The sequence below is a fragment of the Trachypithecus francoisi genome, unplaced genomic scaffold (assembly GCF_009764315.1).
Source record: "Trachypithecus francoisi isolate TF-2019V2 unplaced genomic scaffold, Tfra_2.0 Lachesis_group3, whole genome shotgun sequence".
In the NCBI taxonomy this organism is placed as follows: domain Eukaryota; kingdom Metazoa; phylum Chordata; class Mammalia; order Primates; family Cercopithecidae; genus Trachypithecus; species Trachypithecus francoisi.
This window is the reverse complement of record NW_022681468.1, coordinates 33,870,214-33,897,453: the sequence shown is the minus strand read 5'-3', so window position 1 is coordinate 33,897,453 and position 27,240 is coordinate 33,870,214. Positions and strand designations below refer to the sequence as shown.

Below are 27,240 nucleotides of genomic sequence, written 5' to 3'. Positions count from 1 at the left end.
CAATGGAAACCACTAACAAAATATGTAAGACTAGATTTTTTTTTTTGAGACAGAGTCTTGCTCTGTCGCCCAGGCTGGAGTGCAGTAGCGCGATCTCGGCTCACTGCAAGCTCTGGCTCCCGGGTTCACGCCATTCTCCTGTCTCAGCCTCCTGAGCAGCTGGGACCACAGGTGCCTGCCACCACGCCCGGCTAATTTTTTGTATTTTTAGTAGAGACGGGGGTTCACCATGCTAGCCAGGATGGTCTCGATCTCCTGACCTTGTGATCCGCCCACCTCGGCCTCCCAAAGTGCTGGGATTACAGGCGTGAGCCTAATTTTGTTTTTGAGACAGGGTTTCACTCTGTCACCCAGGCTGGAGAGCAGTAGGGTGCAATCAAAGCTCACTGCAGCCTCAAACTACTGGGCTCAAGTAATCTTCCTGCCTCAGCCTTCATGAGTAACTAGGACCACGTGCACACACCACCATGTCCAGCTAAATTTTTAGGATTTTTTGTAATGACAAGGTCTCACTATGTTTGCCCAGGCTGGAATCAAACTCCTGAGCTCAAGTGATTCCTCTGCCTCAGCCTCCCAACGTGCTAGGATTACAGGTGTGAGCCACTGTACCCAGCTGAAAACTTTTTAATCATGGTGGAAATAGACCTCATAATTCAAATCCAGTTTCTGCAGCTATTTTTCTTCAACAGATGAAGAAAAATACTACTAATCAACAATATCTCCTTGATCACAAATAAATTTCTAGAATAAATTAAATGATTGAGTCCCTATCTGCTATATGGATCCTAAAACACAAAAATAATAACTAAAAATAGCAGGAGCAGATGCCTTTTACTGAGAGCCCATAAATTATTTCACTGTACGTATAATCTAATCTTTCTAACAATCCTCAGAGATTACACACTACATTACTATCTCAGAGAGATTAACTGATTTGCCTAAGAACACACAACAACTATGTAGTGTAACTAGGAATCAAATATAATCTTCTACAATAAAGTCTGTGCTCTTTCATTCTACCCCAATGTCCATATACCAAACAATTATAATAATATCTTCCATTGTAGCACCTCCAATGTATTAAGTACTATATTAGGTACTTTACATAAATTATCTCCTTCATACTTCAAGACTGCCCTAAAAGTCAGATATTATTAATTCCATTTTACAGATGAGGAAATAGAGGCTTATAAATTCAGTAACTTGCCCAGTGTCTCAAGATTCAAGCCAAGTTTCACTTTGCATTATCAAAAGCTCACTTTCACAACTAAATTTAAAACTATCTTTACTATTTTTAGTCCTTTTGTTCTCCACACTATCCAGTTAAATATTACTATGTAATAACAAAGCACCTATGTGCTGAACATCACACTGAAGTCAAATGAACACAATTTTGATATAAAATAAATATAATCATATAACTGTGACAGATGTTAACTGGTTACTCAAAAAGTCATTCCCAAATCCCTACTCCCTCCTTGCCTCTCATTACAGAGGCCAAAAGACAAAAACAGCTACAGGTGACCATATGACCCAATTTTGGCCTTTGGAACATTAGAAGTGACTTGCTGGAATCACTAATAAGAAAGCTTTTCCTTGGCATAGTCTTTTTCCTTCTTCCTTGAATGTAGGTGGAAGGCTGGAGCTGCAGTAGCTGTCTTAAGACCATGAAAGGCCAAGCAAATCACAAATTCATAGGCCCCAGCAATGTTGAACCATTAAAGCAACATGAGCAACTGCCAACTTCAGATTTATGTAAGCTTTATAGTCAGGTTTTCAATTACTTACAGCTTGATTCACCTCTTATATATCACCATATCAGAAACTCTACCACAATTTTAACTGTAAGTAACTTCCTGGCCAATAATTAAAAACGAAGTCACGTACTAGTCCTAAATTAGTCTGACAAAGTTACAATCTCCTGATGAGGACTATTCTGAGTGGGAGCTGTGAGAAGATTGAGCTGAGGAAAGAATGAGAGACAAGAATACAGAATCAGGGAGCTCCCTGGGCTCTGAATTACGCACATGGTAAGAGCTCAGACTCTCAAAATAATCACCAAGAGTATATCATCAGAAGGGACACATCCTTGAATAATAATATAAGCCTTCAAGAGATTGGTGGGGCATGGCAGCTCATGCCTGTAACCCCAGCACTTTGGGAGGCCGAGGCAGGCAAATCACTTGAGGCCAGGAGTTTGAGACCAACCTGGCCAACATGGCAAAACCCTGTCTCTATTAAAAATACAGAAAAAAAGAGGCCGGGTGTGGTGGATCACGCCTGTAATCCCAGGACTTTGGGAGGCCAAGGTAGGCAGATCATGAGGTCAGGAGTTTGAAATCAGCCTGGCCAATATGGCGAAACCCCGTCTCTACTAAAAATACAAAACTTAGCCAGGTATGGTGGCACGGCCGTGTGGTCCCAGCTACTCAGGAGACGGAGGCAGAAGAATCACTTGAACCCCAGAGGCGGAGGTTGCAGTGAGTCAAGATCGCCTGGGCGACAGAGCAAGACTCCGTCCGAAAAAAAAAAAAGATGAGCCAGGCATTGTGGTGCACGTCTGTCATCCCACCTACTTGGGAAGCTGAGACACAAGAATCGCTTGAGCCTGGGAAGCAGAGGTTGCAATGAGCTGAGATTGTGCCACTGAACTCCAGTCCGGGCGACAAAGCAAGGCTATGTCTCAAAAAACAAAAAAAGGTTTTAAAAAAAAAAAAAAAAGAGATAACATGCTTCAAAACAAAAGTTAAGACTCTTGTCCAAAAAAATTCATAGTTAATTTTCTTAGGTATGATCAGGTCTTGGGGTTATAGGAAAAAAATAGTTTGCATTTAATAATAAATGTTTACTGAAGTATAATATCCTTTTTCTTAGAAGATGCATGCTCAAGTATTTAGAGGTAAATTATCATGATGTCTGCAACTTACTTTCAAGTGGTTTATATAAAAGAGGATACATACATATTAGAATACACATATAAAGTATGGGAAAATATGAAAAAATATTGAAATATCAGTGGGGGATATACAGATGTTCAACATATGTCTTACAACATTCTGCACATTTGAAATATTCCATAATAAAAAGTTGGTGTTAATGTTAATTTCCTGGTTTTGGTATTGTACTACAGCTATGTAGCTATGTAACTGGGTAAAGGACACAGAGGACTTCATTTTCCTATTTGTATACCTTTCTGTGAATCTAAAATTATTTCTTTTCTTTTCTTTTTTTTTTTTCCTGGAGACAGAGTCTTGCTCTGTCACCCAGGCTGGAGTACAATGGTGTGATCTTAGCTCACTGCAACCTCCGCCTCCTGGGTTCAAGCAATTCTTCTGCCTCAGCCTCCCGAGTAGCTGGGATTACAGGCATGCACCACCGCGCCCAGCTGATTTTTATATTTTTAGTAGAGACAGGGTTTCACCATGTTGGCCAGGCTGGTCTCGAACTCCTGACCTAGTGACGTGCCCGCCTCCGCCTCCCAAAGTGCTGGGATTACAGACGTGAGAAAATTATTTCAAAGCAAAAAGTTAAAAATGTTGGGAAGATTTCTTGCTTGGTAAGATGAAGTAAATACATCTCCCTTTATCTTCCAGTTAACTATAACACTGGGACAGAATGCATGAACAGCTATTTGAAGATGCTGTAAATATCACAGGTGGATCCAGGGAAATCACCAGAATTCCAACTACCCCCAAACCAGCTATGAGTTTATCTTTTTTTTTCCCTCTAGTATCCTCCAACCTGAACTCGACACAACCTAAAACCCAGAACTAAGCACAATGGTGCAGGCGGAGAGAGAAACAGAACCCTCTAGCTCTGGCTCAAGGCCAGTAAAGGGACCTCCTACAGCTCAGAGAAGATGAGGGAAATCCTTTGGGTATTTTTTTCTCTTTTTTTTTTTTGACAGGGTCTCACTCTGTTGCCCAGGCTAGAATGTAGTAGCACAATCACAGCTCCCACAACCTCAAACTCCTGGGCTCAAGTTATCCTCCCGCCTCGTCCCCCCAGGGTGCTAGCATTACAGGTGTGAGCCACTGTACTCAGCAGCTTGGGAAAACTCCATACTCTCATGTGTCAGTCCCCAGGTCATCCATGGTGGGGGCAGCAGCAACAGCAGAAGAATCTGGGAATGGAAAGCCACCTCCAGGAACAGAACTTTTGAAAGAAGGGAACCTTTCTCTCCATCCAGTGGAGCCTTGCCTCCAAGTGGGCAGGACAACTCCATTGTTTTGGGGTTTTTTTCCTTCTCTTTCTGTCCGTAGGAAAGTGACCCCATAATGTTGTTTATGAACTGCTGGGCTCATCTTCAACCTGTGTAGTTATGCATCTGATACCAACTGGCATAATAAAAACTTTGATAACTGAGATAATGAGTAGACCTACACCCAGATCCCAGACTGACCACTGGGTGGAACACTTGTGGGACAGTTCTGAATAACACTGCCAAAGCTCAGAAAACTGAATTTATATGGAACCACAACCCACAAAAGACTAAAATAAAAATACTAATATTCTCCACAGAACATAAAGAAAACTGGCTGGGCACAGTGGCTCATGCCTGTAATCCCAGAACTTTGGGAGGCCGAGGCAGGCAGATCACATGAGGTCAGGAGTTCCAGACCAGCCTAGCCTACATAGCAAAATCCCATCTCTACTAAAAATACAAAATTAACCAGGCATGGTGGTGCACACCTGTAATCCCAGCTACTCAAGGTGGGGGTCACACCTGTAATCCCAGCACTTTGGGAGGATGAGGCAGGCAGATCACTGAAGGTCAGGAGTTCAAGTCCAGCCTGGTCAACATGGTGAAACCCCATCTCTACTAAAAATACAAAAATTAGCCAAGTGTGGTGGCACATGTCTGTAATCTCAGCTATTTGGGAAGCTGAGACATGAGAATCACTTGAACCTGGCAGGTGGAAGGTGCACTGAGCCAAGATCACACCACTGCCCTCCAGCCTAGGAGACAGAGCAAGACTCTGTCTCAAAAAAATACATAAGTAAATAAAATAAATAAATAATAATAATAATGGGTATAGAGCTTCAGTTTTGCAAGATCAAAGGAGTTCTGAATATTGGCTGCAGAGCAATATGAATGCACTTAACATTTAAAGATGGTTAAAATGGTAAATTTTTATGATATGCTAATTACTTCCCTACTCCAAATGTTAAACACTTTTGTTAAACACTTCATTCACAGAAGGTACTATACCTTTTAATAATTAGGACTAGAGGGTACAGAAGGGTTAGGAGTAATAAAAAAGTCATGTAACTTCTGTGTTAACAAAAACCTGTAAAAACATGAACTGAATGCTGTTTTTCAAATAAGAATCATTGTAATTTTAGAACCAGGAATCTCATTTTAAAAAATGGTAAGTAGGAGAACACTAATCTCTAAGCAATATAACTTACTTCTTCCAGAATTACTAAAAGTCCTTTTTGCATTTTAAAATAATTTGTACAGGCCCTGCACAGTGGTGCACACCTATAGTCCCAGGTACGCAAAGATACAAGTACGCTATGATCATGCCTATGAATAGCCACAGCACTCCAGCCTTGGCAATACATAGTAAGACCTTTCGCTAAAAAAATAAATACATAAAAATAAAATTAACTTTACATAGTCATGTATCTTTACCCAAGAACTTTATCATTTACTTCCTTCCAAGGATTACATAAAGTACCAAAATAAACACTACCATATTTGTAATTTCTTTAGAGTGTTTAGGAACTTTTGTTGTTATTTGTTTCAGAGAACAGTATTTCACTATTTGAGAGATTTTCATCCCCTTAGACACAGGCCTACAGAAGATAATGTATTCAATAGATCTGTATCAGATATCAGCAATTAACCTACTCTGACTTCTTAAAAGCAAAAGTGAGCTAAAAACAAATGTTTAAAACAAAAAGTCAAGTTAAATGCTTAAAGGCTTTCTGTACGCTTGCACATATATGCATATATTTGTTATTTAAGATACAGTATTTTACATTACCTATAATCATTATTCCTAATCTGTCTATTGTAAAATACCTTATCTTGGTTTTATTTATTTATTTTTGGGTTTTTTAAGAGACAGAGTCTCTCTCTGTCACCCAGGCTGGAGTGCAGTGGCACAGATCTCAGTTCACTGTAACCTCCACCTCCTGGGCTCAAGGGATTCTCCCACTTTAGCCTCCAGAGTAGCTGGGGTTACAGGCGTGCACCACCACACCCAGCTAATTTTTTGTATTTTAAGTAGAGACAGGGTTTCCCTATTTTGGCCAGGCTGGCCTCCAACTCCCTGCCTCAAGTAATCTACCCACCTGGGCCTCCCAAGGTGCTGGGATGACAGGAGTGAGCCACTATGCCAGGCCTCATCTTGTTTTTAAATGCAAAAACAAAAAACAAAAAAAAAAACTCACTCCTGTCATCCCAGCCCTTTGGGAGGCCAAGGTGAGCAGATGGCTTGAGCCCATGAGTTCAAGACAAGCCTGGGCAATACAGCAAAACCCCATCTCTAGCCAGGCATGGAAGCATGCATCTGTAGTCCCTGTTACTCTGGAGACTGAGATAAGAGGATCACTTGAGCCCGGGAGGCAGAGGCTACAGTGCTAACTGCACTCCTCCCTGGGCAAAAGAGGAAGACCCTATCTCAAACAAAACAAAAACAAAAACAGCTTTCTCAATTACTGTACCTTTTGAACTAAAATATATTGTTTCACAAAAATCAGTCAATTCTGATCATTAACAGTTGAGAATTAACAAACTTCTGATATTGCCTCTATTGACACACTAGGTGGTTCAGTTTTTTTCCATTATAGAATTTTACCTGCAAATACTAGGGAAATAGTGCTGAGCCAACCCTGTTAAATTAAACTCATTATGATGTAAATCACTTTGGAATGAGAAAGTATCTAGATAGCAAGAAAATCTTCTGGGTCTTCTGCTTCCTAAAGCCTATTGTCCATTCCTATAGTGAACAGACCACAATCACATGTAATGTTTACAGAATTCTCTAAAAATATTTTCCATCACATCCAGAATTTGAGTATTAGTTATATTCAAACCTGCCACAGGCAGTTTATATAACTGGTAGCAGTCAATAAGGCAACCAAATACTCTATAATTTTGCAGTTTTCTCATCCCACTGAAAAAACTTGGCCAGGCATGAGGGCTCACGCCTGTAATTCCAGCACTTTGGGAGGCCGAGGCGTGTGGATCACGAAGTCAGGAGATCAAGACCTTCCTGACCAACATGGTGAAACCCCATCTCTACTAAAAATACAAAAAATTAGCTGGGCAAGGTGGCACATGCCTGTAGTCCCAGCGACTCAGGAGGCTGAGGTAGGTGAATGATGTGAACCTGGGAGGCGGAGCTTGCAGTGAGCCGAGACTGTGCCACTGCACTCCAGCCTGGGCAAGAGTGCAAGACTCCGTCTCAAAAAAAAGAAGAAAAAATTAAGATATTTACCAGACAGTGAGCTGAGACCCAGTCACTGCACTCCAGCCTGGGCGACAGAGCGAGACTCTATCTCAAAAAAAAAAAAAAAAAAGATATTTACCAGAAATTTAGCACAATCCTGAAAAAATTGTACACAATCCTGTACAATCCTGAAAAAGACTTCCCTTAAAGAAAGAGAGACAGACAAAACAAATGTGGAGGTATATAATGATTATATTGGCATTCGGTCCTCAAATTTATATTGGAAATCAATTTTCCAAATAATTCTCAAATTATTCAAACAAACAAGAAAAAAAAAAGACCCAAGTAGGCTTTGAACTAACATGTTCTTAAAACAACAACAACAACACAACTCCAAACTACAAATCTTATTTTCCATCTTGTTTACAAACTTTTGTCTCTACTTCTGATTGTAGCAGTATACTATTTTGTTGACACAAAAGAAAATTCCAGGCCAGATGCAGTGGCTCATGCCTGTAATCACAGCACTCTGGGAGGCCGAGGAGGGTGGATCACCTGAGGTCAGGAGTTCAAGACCAGCCTGACCAGCATGGTGAAACCCCGTCTCTACTAAAAATACAAAATTAGCCGGGCGTGGTGGCACATGCCTACAATCCCAGCTACTTGGGAGGCTGAAGCAGGAGAATCACTTCAACCCAGGAGGCAGAGGTTGCAGTGAGCCGAGATTATGCCATTGCATTCCAGCCTGGGCAACAAGAGCAAAACGAAAGAAGAGGGAGGGAGGGAGGGAGGGAGGGAGGGAGGAAGGAAGGGAGGAAGGGAAAGGAAGGAAAGGAAGGAAGGAAAGGAAGGAGGAAAGGAAGGAGGAAGGAAGGAGGAAAAAGAAAGAAAGAAGAAAGAAAGAAAAGGAAGAAAAAGAAGAAAAGGAAGAAAAGAAAGGAAAGAAAGAAAATTCCAAATCTATTTCACTTTTTTCTGTTTAGATATCTTATTTTCAATATCATAGTCTACTACACAAGAACACATCAAATTCTTATTGAACTCATACACTATAATATCCTGCAAATATTCCTCTTTTTAATATATTTCATGTTATCTATATTATCTTAAAAGTAATACAAATCGTGGCAAATATTTTCCAAAGATGCCTACAACATTAGATTCCATCCCATATGTTCTTCTTACAATGTGATGTTGATCCTTTCAAGTGGTAGGGTCTATGTCCACAGCTTCCTTGAAACCTGGGAGGACCTTTACAACTACATCAACTGGTAGGACAGAGCAAAGTAACACTATGTGACTTCCAAAACCAAGTCAAATATGCCATGCACCTTTGCCTTCCTCTCTTGGGATGCTCTCTCTCTTGGAATCCAGGTACCATGCTGTGAAGAAGCCAAGCAGCCACAAGGAGCGGTCACATGAAGGTGTTCTTGCCAACAGCCCAGGCTGAGGTCCCAGCCAACAGCCAGCATTAACCACCAGATATGTGAGAGAGCAAGCCTGCCTTCAAATGATTCCGGTTCCCAGCCACTGAGCCACTCCAACCCTTCTAGCCATCTCACCTCATGCTATATGTTAACAGAGAAAAGTATCCCTACCAATCAAGCCTTGCTCAAATTGCAAATACATGAACAAAATAAATGACTGTTGTTTTAAGCCACTAAGTTTGAGGTACTTTGTTACATAGCAATAGATAACTGCAACACAAGCTCATAAATACAATCCGGAAAACAGACAAAAAGAAAAACAATTTTAATTATTCTAAGTTTTACCATTATAAAACATTTTGACACACATCTTACAATTAAGAAAATGTTTTGCCCTACCCACCTAAGACTCCAAGTGGTTTTATCAGGACAAAGGGTTATATTTGTAAAGGCAATAAAATGTTTGCATCTAACTACAAACAGGAAGAAAGACTGTTAGCCTTCAATCCACTTTGCTTATCCTTAAATATCTCTTTCACTTACCTGTCCTAAGTGAGGTGTCTGAGGATTGCTGGCCCACCAATATTCCAACCTATGGATATAGATCAAGACCTTGAGTTGTTAACAGCAGCTGCACTGGCACTTTTCCCCAGAAGAAGTTGCTTAAGCCTCAAATCTGAAATTTTCAAGGAAAGAAAATCTTAAATATACATACCTCCTTTCAATCACTTAAAATTTCACTTCTATAGTTGAGTAAGGACTGATGGAGTTGGTTAGGATGCATGGAAGTGAATGCACAGGTTTCACTAAAAATAGAGTTGGCCTGTGCAATTCTTGAAACAGGGCAAAAATAATAACAATTTTAAAAACTGAGGTGGATAATATGCGTTCAAGTTCCAGCCTTACATTCTTAAGAGCTATATGATCTCAGTTAAGTAACAAATTCTCTATGCATAAGTCTGATCATGTGATGAAGACTGAGGGAACCAGATCAAAATTTTGAGCTAGGAGTCAGAAGACCTGGGTTACAAACTCAGTGATCATTCTCCCTTGCTGTAAGAACTTTGATACGTCTCTATGGGCTCGATTTTATCATCTCTAAAAGGGGAGGGTTGAATTAAATAGTGGTTGTTCAAATCTAACTCTTGAATAGATGCTAGCCATGACTAAAAACTATAAAGTTGGCCAGGCGCGGTGGCTCAAGCCTGTAATCCCAGCACTTTGGGAGGCCGAGACGGGCGGATCACGAGGTCAGGAGATCGAGACCATCCTGGCTAACACGGTGAAACCCCGTCTCTACTAAAAAATACAAAAAACTAGCCGGGCGAGGTGGCGGACGCCTGTAGTCCCAGCTACTCGGGAGGCTGAGGCAGGAGAATGGCATAAACCCGGGAGGCAGAGCTTGCAGTGAGCTGAGATCCGGCCACTGCACTCCAGCCTGGGCGACAGAGCGAGACTCCGTTTCAAAAAAAATAAAAAAATAAAAAAATAAAAACTATAAAGTTACCAATTATGCTTACTATGAGACTGTCCTTCCTACATTTTTGGTGTTAAAATGGCTTCTTTTATGAGATTATGTGAAAGTAGCAGTAGATGGTAGCAGTTGTTAAAGTTCTCTATAGTCAAAATAAAGAGCTGTAATTCTGTGTAAGCAATCTATAAATTCTTTTTAGACATTCTAGTGTCTGTATGATTTACGTGAACTCTAAAATTCCTTATACTTCTGACATCCTACATACTCACTATTCAACTAATATTTATTAGGTATCCAATATGTAACAGGTAGTCTACTTGTTGCTGGGCTACCCAAAACCTAAGATTAGCTCCTCCTCTGAAAAGCTCCCAATTTTAATAGGGAAATAGATACATATATCTCAAATATAATATAAATGGGTTAAGTCTTCTAATATAGGTCATGAATCTTATAATACATGGGAGGAAGAATGATAGAATGGATTTTGTTTTGTATTTTGGAGACTGGGTCTCGCTCTGTCTGCCGGCCTGAAGTGCACTGGCGTGATCTCGGCTCACTGCAGCCTCAACCTGCCAGGCTCAAGAGATCCTCTCACCTCTCCCTCCTGAGTAGCTGGGACTACAGGCATGTGCCACCATGACCAGCTAATTTTTGGGGGGAGGTAGAGGATGGGGGGGGTAGGTGCAGATGAGGTCTCACTATGTTGCCCAGGCTGAATGAATGAATTTTACAACTTAATAAGCTTTTAAAGTGAGTTTTGTAGTTGTAGGATGAGTTAATTATAACCTCTTTAAACCTCAGTTTATTTGCAAAACAATAATGATTACAGATACCACAGAGTTATGGTACACAGATAAGATGCTGTAAGAGGCCATTACAAAAGGTGAAAATGTTCAGCTCACATGCCTTCCAGGAGACAAAAAAAAAAATCATTTAGCCGGGCGCGGTGGCTCAAGCCTGTAATCCCAGCACTTTGGGAGGCCGAGACGGGCGGATCATGAGGTCAAGAGATCGAGACCACCCTGGCTAACACGGTGAAACCCCGTCTCTACTAAAAATATAAAAAACTAGCCGGGCGAGGTGGTGGCGCCTGTAGTCCCAGCTACTCGGGAGGCTGAGGCAGGAGAATGGCGTGAACCCGGGAGGCGGAGCTTGCAGTGACCTGAGATCTGGCCACTGCACTCCAGCCTGGGTGACAGAGCGAGACTCTGTCTCAAAAAAAAAAAAAAAAAAAAAATCATTTAATAATGACACGGTGCAAAAAGGGTTATTTACAAAACTGTAAATATGTATTTGTTTAAAACACTGTAAAACTCAGTGGTGCTTTTCTTCACTAGCTTCTAAGCAGCTGAAGGTTATAACCAAGTTTGCACCACTTTATATTCCTAGCATCTAGTACAATGCCTAATAAATAGCAGGTATCAGTAAACAGTTTATTAGAAAAACTGATTGAATAAATCTATTTTTACAGAAATTAAAGTTACAGTAGCTAAAAGTAAAAATTCTTAGAATTTTTATCCAAAACCAATTTTATTTATTTATTTATTTATTTTGAGACAGAATTTCACTCTTGTTGCCCAGGCTGGAGTGCAATGGCACGATCTTGGCTCACCACAACCTCCGCCTCCCGAGTTTAAGCGATTCTCCTGCCTCAGCCTCCCGAGTAGCTGGGATTACAGGCATGTGCCACCACGCTCAGCTAATTTTTTTGTATTTTTAGTAGAGACGGGGTTTCTCCATGTTGGTCAGGCTGGTCTTAAACTCCCTACCTTAGATGATCTGCCCACCTCGGCCTCCCAAAGTACTAGGATTACAGGCATAAGCCACTGCACCCGGCCCCAAAACTAATTTTAAATGTGTATTTTGTGCCCACATCTATCATATTGCAATCTGAACATACATGCATATTTTAAAAGCAAAATAAATTCACCAGACAAGGCAATAGTGCTGTTTCTGAATAAGAAGACAAGAAGCAGTTAACTTTTTTTTTTTTAGAGACAGGGTCTTGATGTGTTGCCCAGGCTATAGTGCAATGGTGCCTCACTGCACAATCACGCCTCACTGCAGTCTCAAACTCAAACTCAAATGAGGCACAATCATGCCTCACTGCAGTCTCAAACTCCTGGGCTCAATGATCCTTCCACCTCAGCCTCCCAAGAAGCTAGGACTACAGGTGCATGCCACCATGCCCAGCTAATTTTTAAAAAATTTTTCTGTAAAGACAGTCTCACACATGCTGGTCTCAAACTCCTGGGCTTAAGCAATCCTCCCCGCTTGGCCTCTCAAACTGCTGTTTACAGGCATGCACCACCACGCCCAGCTGGGCAGCTAACATTTAATGGGGACTGATTATTTGCCAAAAGCTCTACTAAGCACCTCCTATGGATTATCCCATTTAATCCTGAACAACTCTCATGAAATTGACTATTTTTTTTAAGAGATGAGGGGTCCTGGCTGGGCACCGTAGCTCACGCTTGTAATCCCAGTACCTTGGGAGGCTGATCAGGTGGATCACCTGAGGTCGGGAGTTCGAGACCAGCCTAACCAACATAGAGAAACCCTGTCTCTACTAAAAATACAAAATTAACCAGGCGTGGTGGCACATGCCTGTAATCCCAGCTACTCGGGAGGCTGAGGCAGGAGAATTGCTTGAACCCAGGAGGTGGAGGTTGCGGTGAGCCGAGATCGCACCATTGCACTCCAGCCTGGGCAACAAGAGCAAAACTGTGTCACACAAGAGAAAAAAAAAAAAGAGAGAGATGGGGGGGTCTTGCTCTGTTGCCCCGAGAGCCATGATGATCATCGCTCACTGCAGCCTGAACCTCCCAAGCTCAAGTGATCCTTCTGCCTCTCAGCCTTTCAAGTAGCTAGGACTACAGACATGTGCCACCACGTCTGGTCAATTCTTCTTATTTTTTGTATAAGCAGGGTCTGTCACGTTGCCCACGCTGGTTTCAAACTCTAGGCCTCAAGTGTCTTCCCACCTTGGCATTACAGGCATGAGCCACTGTGCCCAGTCAAAAGCAACTATTAAATACTCTCATTTTATAACTAGGAAAACTAAGGCACAAATAACTTCCCTGATCACAAAAATACGAAATAGTGGGTACGGGGTTTTTAAAAGAGTAGTAAAATAAAATGGGTTGTCTGACTCCAGAGTGTATTATTATTATTATTATTATTATCATTTTTTGAGACAAAGTCTCACTCTGTCACCCAGGCTGGAGTGCAATGGCGTGATCTCGGCTCACTGCAACCTCTGCCTCCCCTGGGTTAAAGCAATTCTCCTGCCTCAGCCTCCCGAATAGCTGGGACTAGAGGCACACAACACCACGCCCAGCTAATTTTTGTATTTTTAGTAGATACAGGGTTTCACCATGTTGGCCAGGCTGGTCTTTAACTCCTGCCCTCGTGATCCACTCGCCTCAGCCCCCCGAAGTGCTGGGATTACAGGCGTGAGCCACTGTGCCTATTTTTTAATTAAATGATTTTGTATTTAAAAATCAGATTTTACCACAACTGGGAACATTTGCTTCTAATGATTTGATTTTTTTTCTAAAAAATAAGGCCAGGCATGGTGGCTCACACTTGTAATCTCAGCACTTTGGGAGGCCGAGATGGGTCGATCACCTGAGGTCAGGAGTTCGAGACCAGCCTGGCCAACACGGTAAGATCTCGTCTCTACCAAAAATACAAAAATTAGCTGGGCCTGGTGGTGCGCATCTGTAGTCCCAGCTACTCGGGAGGCTGTGGCACAAGAATTGCTTGAACACAGGAGGCAGAGGTTGCAGTGAGCTGAGATTGTGCCACTGCCCAGACTGTGCCACTGCACTCCACACTCCAGCCTGGATGACAGAGCAAGACTCTTGAGTCAAAACATACAAAACAAAACAAAAACAAACAAAACAATTATTTTATCGTGTATGCTAAACACAAAGATATGATACAGTTCCTGCCTTCAAATGCCCACAAACCAATGCAGTATAACATTAATATTAAGTAGTCACACCTGAATTTTACTGTTTTAAATTTAATTATCTCAATGTTTTCTTTTTTTTTTTTTTTTGATACAGAGTCTCACTCGGTCACCCAGGCTGGAGTGTAGTGGCACAATCTCAGCTCACTGCAACCTCCATCTCCCGGGTTCAAGAGATTCTCATGCCTCAGCCTCCTGAGTAACTGGGACTACAGGCATACGCCACTACATTCGGCTAATTTTTTTGTATTTTTAGTAAAGACAGGGTTTCACCATGTTGGCTAGGCTGGTCTCGAACTCCTGACCTCAAGTGATTGCCCATCTCAGCCTCCCAAAGTGCTGATATTACAGGTGTGAGCCACCACACCCGGCCTTCGTTTACTCTTAATTCCAAGTATTACAGCCTTAAGTTTTCAGAGAATATAGGAAAGGTTTATATTATATAGTCTTAAAGGAAAAATTAGTTAAAAACCAAGAGAAACTCATTTTACATGGCCATCTACTTTCAGATAATGTTGCAGGGGTGTTTGTTTTGAGCAGGTCTCACTCTGTCGCTCTGGCTGGAATGCAGGGGTGTGATCATGGCTCACTGCAACCTCCGCTTCCTGGCTCAAGCAATTCGCCAGCCTCGGCCACCTGAGTAGCTAGGACTACAGGTGCAAGCCACCAACACCCGGCTAATTTTTCATAGAGATGGGGTTTCACCATGATGCCCAAGCTACTCTTGAACTCCTGAGCTCAAAACAATCTGCCCTTCTAGGCCTCCCAATTTGCTGGGATTACAGGCATGAACCATAGTGCCTGGCCCCCAGATAACGATTTTTTTTTTTTTTTGAGATGGAGTCTCTCTCTGTCGCCCAGGCTGGAGTGCAGTGGCACAATCTCGGCTCACTGCAAGCTCCACCTCCCAGGTTCACGCCTTTCTCCTGCCTCAGCCTCCTGAGTAGCTGGAACTACAGGCGCCCACCACCAAGCCCAGCTAATTGTTTTGTATTTTTAGTAGAGACGGGGTTTCACCGTGTTAGCCAGGATGGTCTCGATCTCCTGACCTCGTGATCCACCCGCCTCGGCCTACCAAAGTGCTGGGATTACAGGTGTGAGCCACCGCGCCCGGCTGATAATGATGTTTTAAAAATACACACAAAACACAGAATAAGAACAGCTGAATTTCATTACCAATAGATGCTCTAACAAAACAATTTCAGATGTAATTTGCAAAATGCTATTTTTAGCCAACAATGTGTTTCACTTCATTTCGTCATTGGCCTGATTCTTTAACAGACTGTAGCGCTTCTCATGTTCTGCTTTCAGTTTTAACAACTGTGTTAAAAGGAGAGCTAAATACCAACAAAACACAGAGAAATAACAATAGGTCTTGTAAAGGCTTTTCGGATATGAAAAAAACAACATTGTTACTAGTGAAAACACCTTACATGTTATTTGACCAAAACGAACAATGATATAGTCAAAATAACTAAAGTAACATTTCACATTTTTCTATGATTACACTCCACATCTTTCTGCCTCCATACCAGCACAATTAACTATTTCTCCTTACTGTCTTGCAACTTTTTTTTTTTTTTGAGATGGTCTTGGCTCACTGCAACCTCTGCCTCCCGGCTTCAAGCAATTCTCCTGCCTCAGCCTTCCAAGCAGCTGGGACTACAGGCATGCGTCACCACGCTCAGCTAATTTTTGTATTTTTAGTAGAGACGGGGTTTCACCATGTTGGCCAGGCTGGTCTCGAACTCCCAGCCTCAAGTGATCTGCCCACCTAAGCCTCCTAAGGTGTTGGGATTACAGGTGTGAGCCACCATGTCCGGCCTCTTGTAACTATTTTCAAGAAAACCAATATTCCAGCGGTACTAGTCAAGAAGCCATGATAAATGGATGTTAGTAGTAATGACGCAATACTTTAGAATTAGAGCAGGCTATGTTTTACAATAAAGAGGAAATATGAAAACAGATTATTTCTAAAATAGTACCACAAAAGAAAGAAAAAAAAAATCTAGATTTCTAAAAACAATTGGAAACGCTAGCACTGTGAATTCATAGAACTCAATTAAAAGCTGCTGGTTCAAAGATGTGGTTTGCCAAATTTTTCCCTATAGATAAATGTTAAATACCCACTGTGACATTTTACGCCACTTCCTAGATTAAAAGTCTTTTGTTAATTCCATGAAGATAAATGAACACCCAGATTTGTTTACATTCCAGGTATCTGCCACTAGAGGAACAGATCAGAGAAAAGCAACTTAAGCACCACATACAAGCTTTATTGAGACCTGCAAAACAACAAAATTTGACACATTCTCCATACAAAATATGCTTAAGGGAAAAAACTACGTTAGTTGGAAAAACCACAGGACATACTCTTACTTTTTTTTTTTTTTTTTTACTAGTATCACTACGCCAGTTAGAATACGTTTACAGGTTGTTGGGGGGCACTCCTAGTCACTACTCTCAGGGCTTTATCCATCAATGGCATATCAGTATAAAAGCTCTTAGAAAATAATCACATTTCAAAATTATGCCCATCCTTTGACTCAACAGTTCCACTTCTAGAAAATTTATCCAAAATAAATGAGTGTGCAAATATGTATGTATAGGCTGGGGGCAGTGGCTCATACTGCAATCCTGTCACTTTGGGAGGCCAAGAAGGGAGGATCACACGAGGCCAGGAGCATGAGACCAGCTTGGCCAATGTGGCAAAACCCCATATCTACTAAAAATACAAAAATTAGGCCAGGCGCGGTGGCTCAAGCCTGTAATCCCAGCACTTTGGGAGGCCGAAATGGGCGCATCACGCGGTCAGGAGATCGAGACCACCCTGGCTAACACAGTGAAACCCTGTCTCTACTAAAAAAAAAAAATACAAAAAACTAGCCGGGCAAGGTGGCGGGTGCCTGTAGTCCCAGCTACTCAGGAGGCTGAGGCAGGAGAAAGGCGTGAACCCGGGAGGCAGAGCTTGCAGTGAGCCCAGATAGCACCACTGAACTCCAGCCTGGGCGACAGAGCGAGACTCCGTCTCAGAAAAAAAGAAAAAAAAAAAACATATTAGCCAGGTGTGGTGACACATGCCTGTAAATCCCAGCTACTTGCAGGGCTGAGGCATGAGAATCACTTGAACCTGGGAGGCAGAGGTTGTAGTTGATACGGACAAGGAGGAAGGGAAATACAGGGTAGAAGAAGGTGGTTCTCCAGCAAAGGCCCCACCCTCAAGCCTGGAAACCCGCAGTTCTACATGGGAACAAGCATTCCTGTTTTTGTGCCTAAATGTTGCCTTTGGGCCCACCACGTCCCCTTATCCTGTACCCATAGAAACCCCAACCCCCAGGCTCCAAAAGCAGAAGAATAGAAGAGCAGCAGAATGGCATGGCAGAGGAGAAGAGAAGGAGCATCTGAACATTGAGAGGAATTTGGCTGAGGATGGTTGAAGAGGAGATCAGTCATGGATGGGATGGCTGAATTCCAGGTGAAGATCATCTTCCCACTGCATCCCCTTTCCAGCTCCCCTTCATCCTGCTGAGAGCCACTTCCACCACTCAGTAAAACCCCTGCATTCACCACCATCAAGTCTGTGTGTGACCTTATCCTTCCTGAATGCCAGACAAGGACTAAGGTAACAAGAGGGCAGACTGTAAAAGGCTTCACTCTGACTCTCTACTGAGTTGGTTTAACACTTAGCCATCTGTAGATGGCAACTGCTAAAAAAGCATTCACTGTAACACACCCCTAGACGCTACCATGGGGCTGGAACCCAAAAGCACTCTCCCTGGCTCCTGCACCTGCCCGTCTGCATGCGCCCCCTCCCATAAGGGGTTTGAGCGGGAGGCAGCTGAGCCACATCCCTATCACAAGTCCCACAAGGGGGTCAGGAAACTCTCCCGTTTCACAGTGAGCCAAGGTCGAGCCACTGCACTCCAGCCTGGGTGATAAAGTGAGACCCTCTCTCAAAAAAAAAAAAAAAAAGTACATATTGATTAAAAATACATCTATAATGTTAAAAAAAAAAAAGTAAAGCATATGGTGGTGACTCAAATTAAACATAGAATCACCATATATTCTAGCAATTCCACTTCTGGGTATATACCCAAAAGAACTGAAAGCAGAGACTCAAACAGATATTTGTACACCAATATTCAAGGCAACATTATTCACAGTAGCCAAAAGATGGAAACAAGTGTCCACTGATGGATGACTGGCTAAACAAAATGTAGTCTGGGCCGCGGGCAGTGGCTCACACCTGTAATCCCAGCACTTTGGGAGGACAAGGCAGGTGGATCACGAGGTCAGGAGTTCAAGACCAGCCTGACCAACATGGTGAAACCCTGTCTCTACTAAAAATACAAAAATTAGCCGGGCATGGTGGTGGGCGCCTGCAATCCCAGCTACTCAGGAGGCTGAGGCAGGAGAATCACTTGAAACCAGGAGGCGTAGGTTGCAGAGAGCAGAGATTATGCCACTGCACTCCAGCCTGGGTGACAGAGCAAGACTCTGTCTCAAAAAAAAAAAAAAAAAGGTAGTCTATACATATAATAGAACATTCAGCCTTTAAAAATAATGAAATGCTGACACTTGCTGCCACAAAGATGAACCCTGCAAATTGTGCTAAGTGAAATAAGTCAGACACAAAAAATAAACAAATATTGTATGATTCCATGTATATGAGATAACCAGAGTAGTCAAAATCATAGAGACAAAAGGAGAATGGAGATTTTGTGGAGAGGAGTGGGGTATAGGAAATTGTTGTTTAATGGGCACAGAGTTTCAGTTTGTAAAACAGAAAAGTTCTGGGATGTACAGTGGTGATGGTTGCACAATAATGTAAATATACTGAATGCCACTGAACTGTACATTTAAAAAGATAAAACAGTAACTTTGGCCGGGCATGGTGGCTCACGCCTGTAATCCCAGCACTTTGGGAGGTAGAGGCAGGCAGATCACCTGAGGTTGGGAGTTCAAGACCAGCCTGACCAACATGGAGAAACTGCGTCTCTACTAAAAAAACAAAATTAGCCAGGCATAGTAGCACATGCCTGTAATCCCAGTTATTCAGGAGACTGAGGCAGGAGAATCGTTTGAACCCGGGAGGCGGAGGTTGCGGTGAGCCGAGATCGTGCCATTGCACTCCAGCCTGCACAACAAGAGCAAAACTCTGTCTCAAAAACAACAAAAAAAGTAACTTTTATGTATATTTTACCACAATCAGGAAAAAAAAAAAAAAAGCAAAGCAAAGCAAACCATATCACAACTTCTAGACTAGAATGAACACTGTGTTTATTATTCTTGAGTCCCTATGGCGACTCCTCTTCCTTTGCTTTCTCATTATTCAGTACCCCTATACAAGTCATCAAGAATAGGACCAAAGATTTGCCCTTGAAGTTCAAAGCATAATTATGAAAGTTACAATTTGCATCCATAATCTAATAATTAAACCCTGAATCAAAGTTAAAACTTGGAGCTTCTTTGCCTAAATTTTCAATGACATAAGATTAAAGTTAAATATGTCCATAATGTCAGGTTAATTAAAAAAAGAAAAACAATGTCAAATAAATTCCTACATAAATTATCTTCTCTTCGGCAAAAATTTCAAACTAGTAGAAGGAGGAAGAGGAATGAAAACCTCAAGAGATATAACTGAATACTCACATTAGAAAGTCCCCAGAAAACTGAAGAATAAACTATCGAAATTTGAGCCTTAATGAATATGCAGTTTATGGTCAAAACAAGTAAAAGGGGGAGCTAAGTCTGACATCAAAGTAAACAGAAAGTCCCACCCAAGAATAGAAAGTCCCACCTAATCCCATTCTGCCCCTTAACATCCTCAGAGAATGGTATAACTCTGGCATAACCCAAAATATGTAGTTAGGGCACACGTACAGAATTCACTCCATCAAGGAATGGGAGTGCTTAAGGGATGAATCCAAACTTAGTCCTAGCTGAAATTTTTTTTTTTTTTTTTTTTTTTTTTTGAGACAGAGTCTTGCTCTGTCACCCAGCCTGGAGTGCAGTAGTGCTATCTCGGCTTATTGCAACCTCTGCCTGCCGGGTTCGAATGATTCTCCAACCTCAGCCTCCCAAGTAGCTGGGACTACAGGCACATGCCACCACGCCCAGTTAATTTTTGTACTTTTAGTAGAGATGGGGTTTTGCCATCTTGGCCAGGCTGGTCTTCCTGACCTCAGGTGATCCACCTGCCTTGGCTTCCCAAAGTGCTCGCATTACAGGTGTAAGCCATGGTGCCCAGTCGTAATTGAAACCTTATTGCACTCAAGACCCAGATGTTCCCAGGTATGAGAGCAGTGTTCCTGCTTAGCCAGGCACTCACCGCAAGACATGCTGTCGTCTGACATAATCTATAAGCAAAGGAAAGCCAGGTCAATGGGCTCACTCTCCAGAGGAAACCAAGACAGCTATCTTCAACTGCGAAAATGAACTGGGAAATCATTTATTTGTCACAATCAGCACTTAGAGAAAAACACATTGGAAAAGATGAGTGTATCACATGTATAAGGGTGACTACTGATTCACATTTTTCTTTCAACTGTCTATGTGTGCATGTGTGTATAGGTGTGTGTAGGTGGGGAAATTACCACCAAAAATGTTTTAAAAATTCATTGTTAGGCCAGGCACACACCTGTAATCCCAGCACTTTAGGAGGCCAACGCAGGCAGATTGCTTGAGTCCAGAAGTTTGAGACTAGCTTGACTGACATGGCAAAACCTTGTCTCTACGAAATATACAAAAGCCGGGTGTCACGGCACACATCTGTAATCCTGGCTACTTGGGAGGCTGAGGCACGAGAACTGCTTGAATCTGGAAGGTAGAGGTTGCAGTGAGCTGAGATCGCACCATATTATTATGGAAATAGACACTTGCACCTATACACAGAATCACCATGAATATGGCTGCACTCCAGCCCGAGCAACAGAGCCAGATCCTGTCTCAAGAAAAAATACAGTAAAATAAAATTCATTATTGTAGAGAAACTTTTGTATTAATACTTGTGAACCTAAAGACACAAGCAAGAATATTTTTGTAAGAGCAACAAAATAGGGTAAAACAATCCATCTTTAGGAAAAAAGACAAACTGTTGCACAGTCATAAAATTAATACGAATATCTAAGAAATGCACAACAGTGCATAAATCTGAAATAAACTGTAAATAGGTAACCTATCTGTTCTCAGTTTTTGAAAATTAATATACTGCCTAAAGTAATATAAGAGAAAAAAAGGGAAGTAAATTTTTTTTTTTTTTGAGATGGGGTCTCGCTCTGTCACCCAGGCTGGAGTGCAATGGCGCAATCTCAGCTCACTGCAACCTCCACCTCCCGGACTCAAGCAATTCTCCTGCCTCAGCCTCCCAAGCAGCTGGAATTACAGGCAAGCACCACTGCGCCCAGCTATTTTTTGTGCTTTTAGTAGAGTCGGGGTTTCAACATGTTGCCCAGTCTGGTCTTGAACTCCTCACCTCAGGTGATCCACCTGCCTCAGCCTCCCAAACTGCTGAAATTACAAGCATGAGCCACTGTGCCTGGCTAGAAAAGTAATTTTTAATAAAATATTTTAATATGCAAATGCTCAGGTACAACCATCCTAAAATTCACATTATTACATAACTAGACACTTGCACCTATACACAGAATCACCATGAATGTGACAGCTACAAATGCAGATTGAGACAAATAAGTTGAATAGGGAAATCAAATGCCATAAGGGGCAATGCCATTGGTAATAGGATTTTCCAAAACAGTGAACAACTCTTGGCAAAGTTCTGAACAAAACAAAGTACAATTTGCCCCAGGTTAATACTCAGTAGTTACTACATTCCTGGAAAATTCAGTGTCTATTAAAACTATGTTTTAAAAAACCCTTTGGGCCGGGCGCGGTGGCTCACGCCTGTAATCCCAGCACTTTGGGAGGCCGAGGCGGGCGGATCACGAGGTCGGGAGATCGAGACCATCCTGGCTAACACAGTGAAACCCCGTCTCTACTAAAAATACAGAAAATTAGCTGGGCGTGGTGGTGGGCGCCTGTAGTCCCAGCTCCTCGGGAGGCTGAGGCAGGAGAATGGTGTGAACCCAGGAGGCGGAGCTTGCAGTGAGCCGAGATCACACCACTGCACTCCAGCCTGGGCGACAGAGCAAGACTCTGTCTCAAAAAATAAATAAATAAAAATAAAAAACCCTTTGTGTCTAAATGTAAAACAGAATTAATATAACCTAAGTATAGGCCTGGTGCAGCGGCTCACGCCTGTAATCCCAGCACTTTGGGAGGCCGAGGTGGGTGGATCATTTGAGGTCAGGAGTTTGAGGGCCAGCCTCGCCAACATGGTGAAATCCCAACTCTACTAAAAATAAAAAAATTAGCTGGGTATGGTGACGGGTGACTGTAATCAATCCCAGCTACTCGGGAGGCTGAGGCAGGAGAATCGCTTGAACCTGGGAGGTGGAGGTTGTAGTGAGCTGAGATTGTACCACTACGCTCCAGCCTAGACGATAGAGTGAGACTGTCCAACAAAAAAGAGATAAGCATAAACATGTTTTTCATTTGGTTTGGGGAAATAGTTATGCAGAACTGTCTCATACCTTGTGGGATGTCCGTCATTCCTGGCTCATGTTCATTGAATGTCAAAACTGAACTCATCCTCCTCTAATCATTGTGGCAAGCAAAAATGCATCCCCAAAGATCCAAACACATCATAGTAGCAGTACTATCCTTGTGGAGAACCATAGCCTTCAAGCAAGGATAGATCTCAATATGGTCTCCAGATTGCCCTCGTTTGCATGACACCATGAGTTGAATAGGATAAAAAGCCTAACCAATGTTTAACTCTGGTAAAGAAGGTCTATTTGTGTTACTATAAAGGAAACTGAAACTAGGAAATTTATAAAGAAAAGAGGTTTAACTGGCTCACAGTACTGCAGGATATACAAGCACGGCACCAACATTTGCTTGGCTTCTAGTGAGGGCCTCAGGAAGCTAACAATCATAGTGGAAGGCTAAGTGGGAGCAAGCACATCACATGGTGAGAGCAGGGGAAAGCAGGTGGGGAGGTGCCACACTCTTTCAAACAACCACATCTCACGTAAACTCACTGAGCAAGACTCATTTATCACCAAGGAGATAATGGTAAATCATTCATGAGGGATCTGCTCCCATGATTCAATCACTCCCTGGCCCCACCTCCAACACTGGGAATCACATTTCAACATGAGATGTGGAAGGGATAAACAACCAAACCATATCAGGAGGAACAGATCCTGTCTCACAACAACAACAACAAAAAATCGTTACACTCCCAGAGGATGTTATAGTTTACACAAAGTGTTTTTGTTTAAATTTAATCCTTATAGCTGACAGATATCATAAGACAGATGTCATCATTCTTTTCATATTACTTATAAAGTGAACAATCTCAAAAAGGTTGGTCACAAAGCTAGTAAGTGACAGAGACAAGATTTCAAGCCCTCTGATCTCTGATTTCAAATCCTGTGTTCCTTCCACCAAACTAAACTGCTTTACAAATATCCAGTATGGCAATACAGATAAAAAGGAGTATTCATGGCACAAGATCAGTATAAAGACTCTTGACTGGCCCAGCACGGTGGCTCACACCTGTAATCCCAGCACTTTGAGAGGTCAAGGTGGGTGGATCACTTGAGGTCAGGAGTTGGAGACCAGCCTGGTCAACATGATGAAAACCCGTCTCTACCAAAAAAAAACAAAAAACAAAAAAAAACCAGGCTGAACACAGTGGCTCACACCTGTAATTCCAGCACTTTGGGAGGCCGAGGCAGGTAGATCACCTGAGGTCAGGAGTTCAAGATCAGCCTGGCACCAACATGGCGAAAGCCCGTCTCTACTAAAACATACAAAAATTAGCCGGGTGTGGTGGCTGGCACCTGTAATCCCAGCTCTTGGGAGGTTGAAGCAGGAGAATGGCTTGAACCCAGGAGGTGGAGGTTGCAGTGAGCCAAAAATCGCGCCACTGCACTCCAGCCTGAGCATCAGAGCAAGATTCTGTCTCAAAAAAGAAAAATAGAAAAAAAAAATTAGCCAGGCATGGTGGCACACACCTGTAATTCAAGCTACTTGGGAGGCTAAGGCAGGAGAATGGCTTGAACCCAGGAGGCGGAGGTGGCAGTGAGCAGAGATGGCACCACCACACTCCAGCCTGGGCATCAGAGCAAGATTCTGTCTCAAAAAAAAAAAAGTTAGCCAGGCATGGTGGTGCATGCCTGTAATCCCAGCTACTTGGGAGGCTGAGGCAAGAGAATTGCTTGAACCCAGGAGGCGGAGGTTGCAGTGAGCTGAGATTGCGTCACTGGACTCCAGCATGGGTGACAGAGTGAGACCCTGTCTCAAAAAAAAAAAAAAAAAAAATTAGATCTATTTTGATATATGACAGATGGTTGTATTAATACTTGTACTGTAGGTTGGTGCAAAAGTAATCATGGTTTTTGCCATTAAAAGTAATTACAAAAACCACAGTTACTATCTCTCTCTCTATATATAGAATCTCAGTTATTTCTGAATATGAGAAATTTTTAAATATTGGCAGTCTTGTCCTAGATTGAAAAATAAAAAAAAGAAACATTTAAAAAGAAAGACGTAAAATTTTAGGAGCAACTATGACAAGCAGTGTTTAATTTCTTCCTAATACCTGAAAGGTTATGGGTCAGAATCCTAATGTCTTCTACTTAATTAAAGATTTCCGGCCGGGCGCGGTGGCTCAAGCCTGTAATCCCAGCACTTTGGGAGGCCGAGATGGGCGGATCACGAGGTCAGGAGATCGAGACCATCCTGGCTAACACGGTGAAACCCCGTCTCCACTAAAAAATACAAAAAACTAGCCAGGCGAGGTGGCGGGCGCCTATAGTCCCAGCTACTTGGGAGGCTGAGGCAGGAGAATGGCGTAAACCCGGGAGGCGGAGCTTGCAGTGAGCTGAGATCCGGCCACTGCACTCCAGCCTGGGCGACAGAGCCAGACTCCGTCTCAAAAAGAAAAAAAAAAAGATTTCCAAATCCCATCATTGATTCTGACAAAGAATTAACATAGTCTTTTTAAAAACCTTTCCATCTGGGGACAAATGTATAACCATTAAGAACTTTATAAAATCTTGCCTTAACTAAAGTGCTTCTAATGGAGTCACTATCAATCCTCTCAGTGCCATGCTTCTTTCTTGATAAAACATCCTCACAGTTCCAAACACCTATATGTACACAGTAGTTTACAATATAAGACAAAAATAAAAACAAAGGCATACTCAGGGCTTGATGTAAGAGGAAAAAAGGAAGTGGCATGTCTTATTATTTCAGCAGAAGAAATAAGGAAGTAGAATCATTTATCAACAAGCATAATCTTCATGAGCACGTCTCTAAAGGGCAGAATGATATACTCAGATTTTCCTAAAAAAAAGTAGTAGACAATGGTCTACAACACTCATCTCTCCACTAATTCATACCCCAAAACCAAGAAGAAAAACTAATTTAACTGACTGTTCTGATTTCTAAAGAAAAAATAATAATATATGCTTCTGAATTCACGGTTCAAGTTTAACTGACTAGAATGAGGGCTTTAGGAATTGCAATATGCAAATATATAAGTCATAACCTAAACTCAGGGGCTGGAAGTTTGTCCTATAATATTTTATCCCTCCTTTTTGTTCTTCTTTCCCCTAAAGGATCTTTATCTCAGTCAGAACTATGGTTGTCTAAGCCAACATCTCTACCCCAAGCACCACTTTATTTTCTCCCTCATACACATTGTTACACCCCCTTTTCCTGACTTAAAATTCACTCCATTCCAACTTCTATGGTGTCTCTATGACATCTACACAGGTTAAACTGACTTCTTTGATGCGTAGGTAATAGAAAGTATATGCAATAGAGCTTAAAGGAATATCAATTGCATGAATATTTCTGGAAAGCAACTGTAAATACAAATAATAAAGCACTCCGTTATACTGAAAAAATTGCAATTCATCATGAAAAACCTTCAGTTCAAGGTACCTGGGATATAGATTAAGATTAAATTTAATATAATTTTTTAAATTGTTTTAATAGAAATAGGGGTCTCGCTATGTTGCCCAGGCTGGTTTTGAACTCCTGGCCTCAAGCAATCCTCCTGCCTCAGCCTCCCAAAGTGTTGAGATTACAAATGTGAGCCACTGACCTGGCCTAAAATTAAATTTAAATGTCTCACCCAAGTGCCTCAAAACCTGCTGTAATTCCCAAACACATTTACAGATACATTCAGAATTACACATTCTGAATATTGATTGACAAGTACTTGCGGGTTACTATATAACTGTCTAAATACTAACAAGGAATTACAAGACTCACTTGAAAACATAATAACTACTATATATACATCACCTACTATATTCAAGGGACTGTTCTAAGAATTTATATATAAATGTGTATAAGTGTACATAATATCATTTCATCAGCACAAAGAAACACTAAGAGATAGGGGCTATCATTCTAATTTTATTTACTTTTTTTTTTTGAGATGGAGTCTCACTCTGTCACCCAAGCTGGAGTGCAATGGTGCAATCTTGGCTCACTGCAACCTCCGCCTCCCTGGTTCAAGCAATTCTCCTGCCTCAGCCTCCCGAGTAGGTGGGACTACAGGTGGGCGCCACCAAGCCCAGCTAATTTTTTGTATTTTTAGTAGATACAATGTTTCACCATGTTCTCCAGGCTAGTCTCAAACTCTTGATCTCAGCTGATCCACCCACCTCAGCCTCCAAAAGTGCTGGGATTACAGGCATAAGCTACTGTGTCCAGCCTCTAATTTTATTTTATTTTATTTTATTGATTGATTGATTTTTTTGAGACGGAGTCTCGCTCTGTCACCCAGGCTGGAGTGCAGTGGCCGGATCTCAGCTCACTGCAAGCTCCGCCTCCCGGGTTTTTACGCCATTCTCCTGCCTCAGCCTCCCAAGTAGC

At 42.0% G+C, this 27,240-nt stretch overlaps 1 protein-coding gene across 21 annotated transcripts in view; it reads right to left on the bottom strand.

Annotated features, from left to right (window-relative positions):
- The window catches only part of NUMB (NUMB endocytic adaptor protein), a 191,942-nt gene that overhangs the window by 130,396 nt on the left and 34,306 nt on the right, over window positions 1-27,240 (bottom strand). For 16 of the 21 annotated variants that reach the window (XM_033187534.1, XM_033187538.1, XM_033187542.1 and 13 more), the window contains one exon: window positions 9,374-9,506. The exons of the other annotated variants lie outside the window; for them this stretch is intronic. The gene's annotated coding sequence lies outside the window, so the exon portion shown is untranslated. The remainder of the gene's footprint in view (window positions 1-9,373; window positions 9,507-27,240) is intronic. 21 annotated transcript variants of the gene reach the window in all.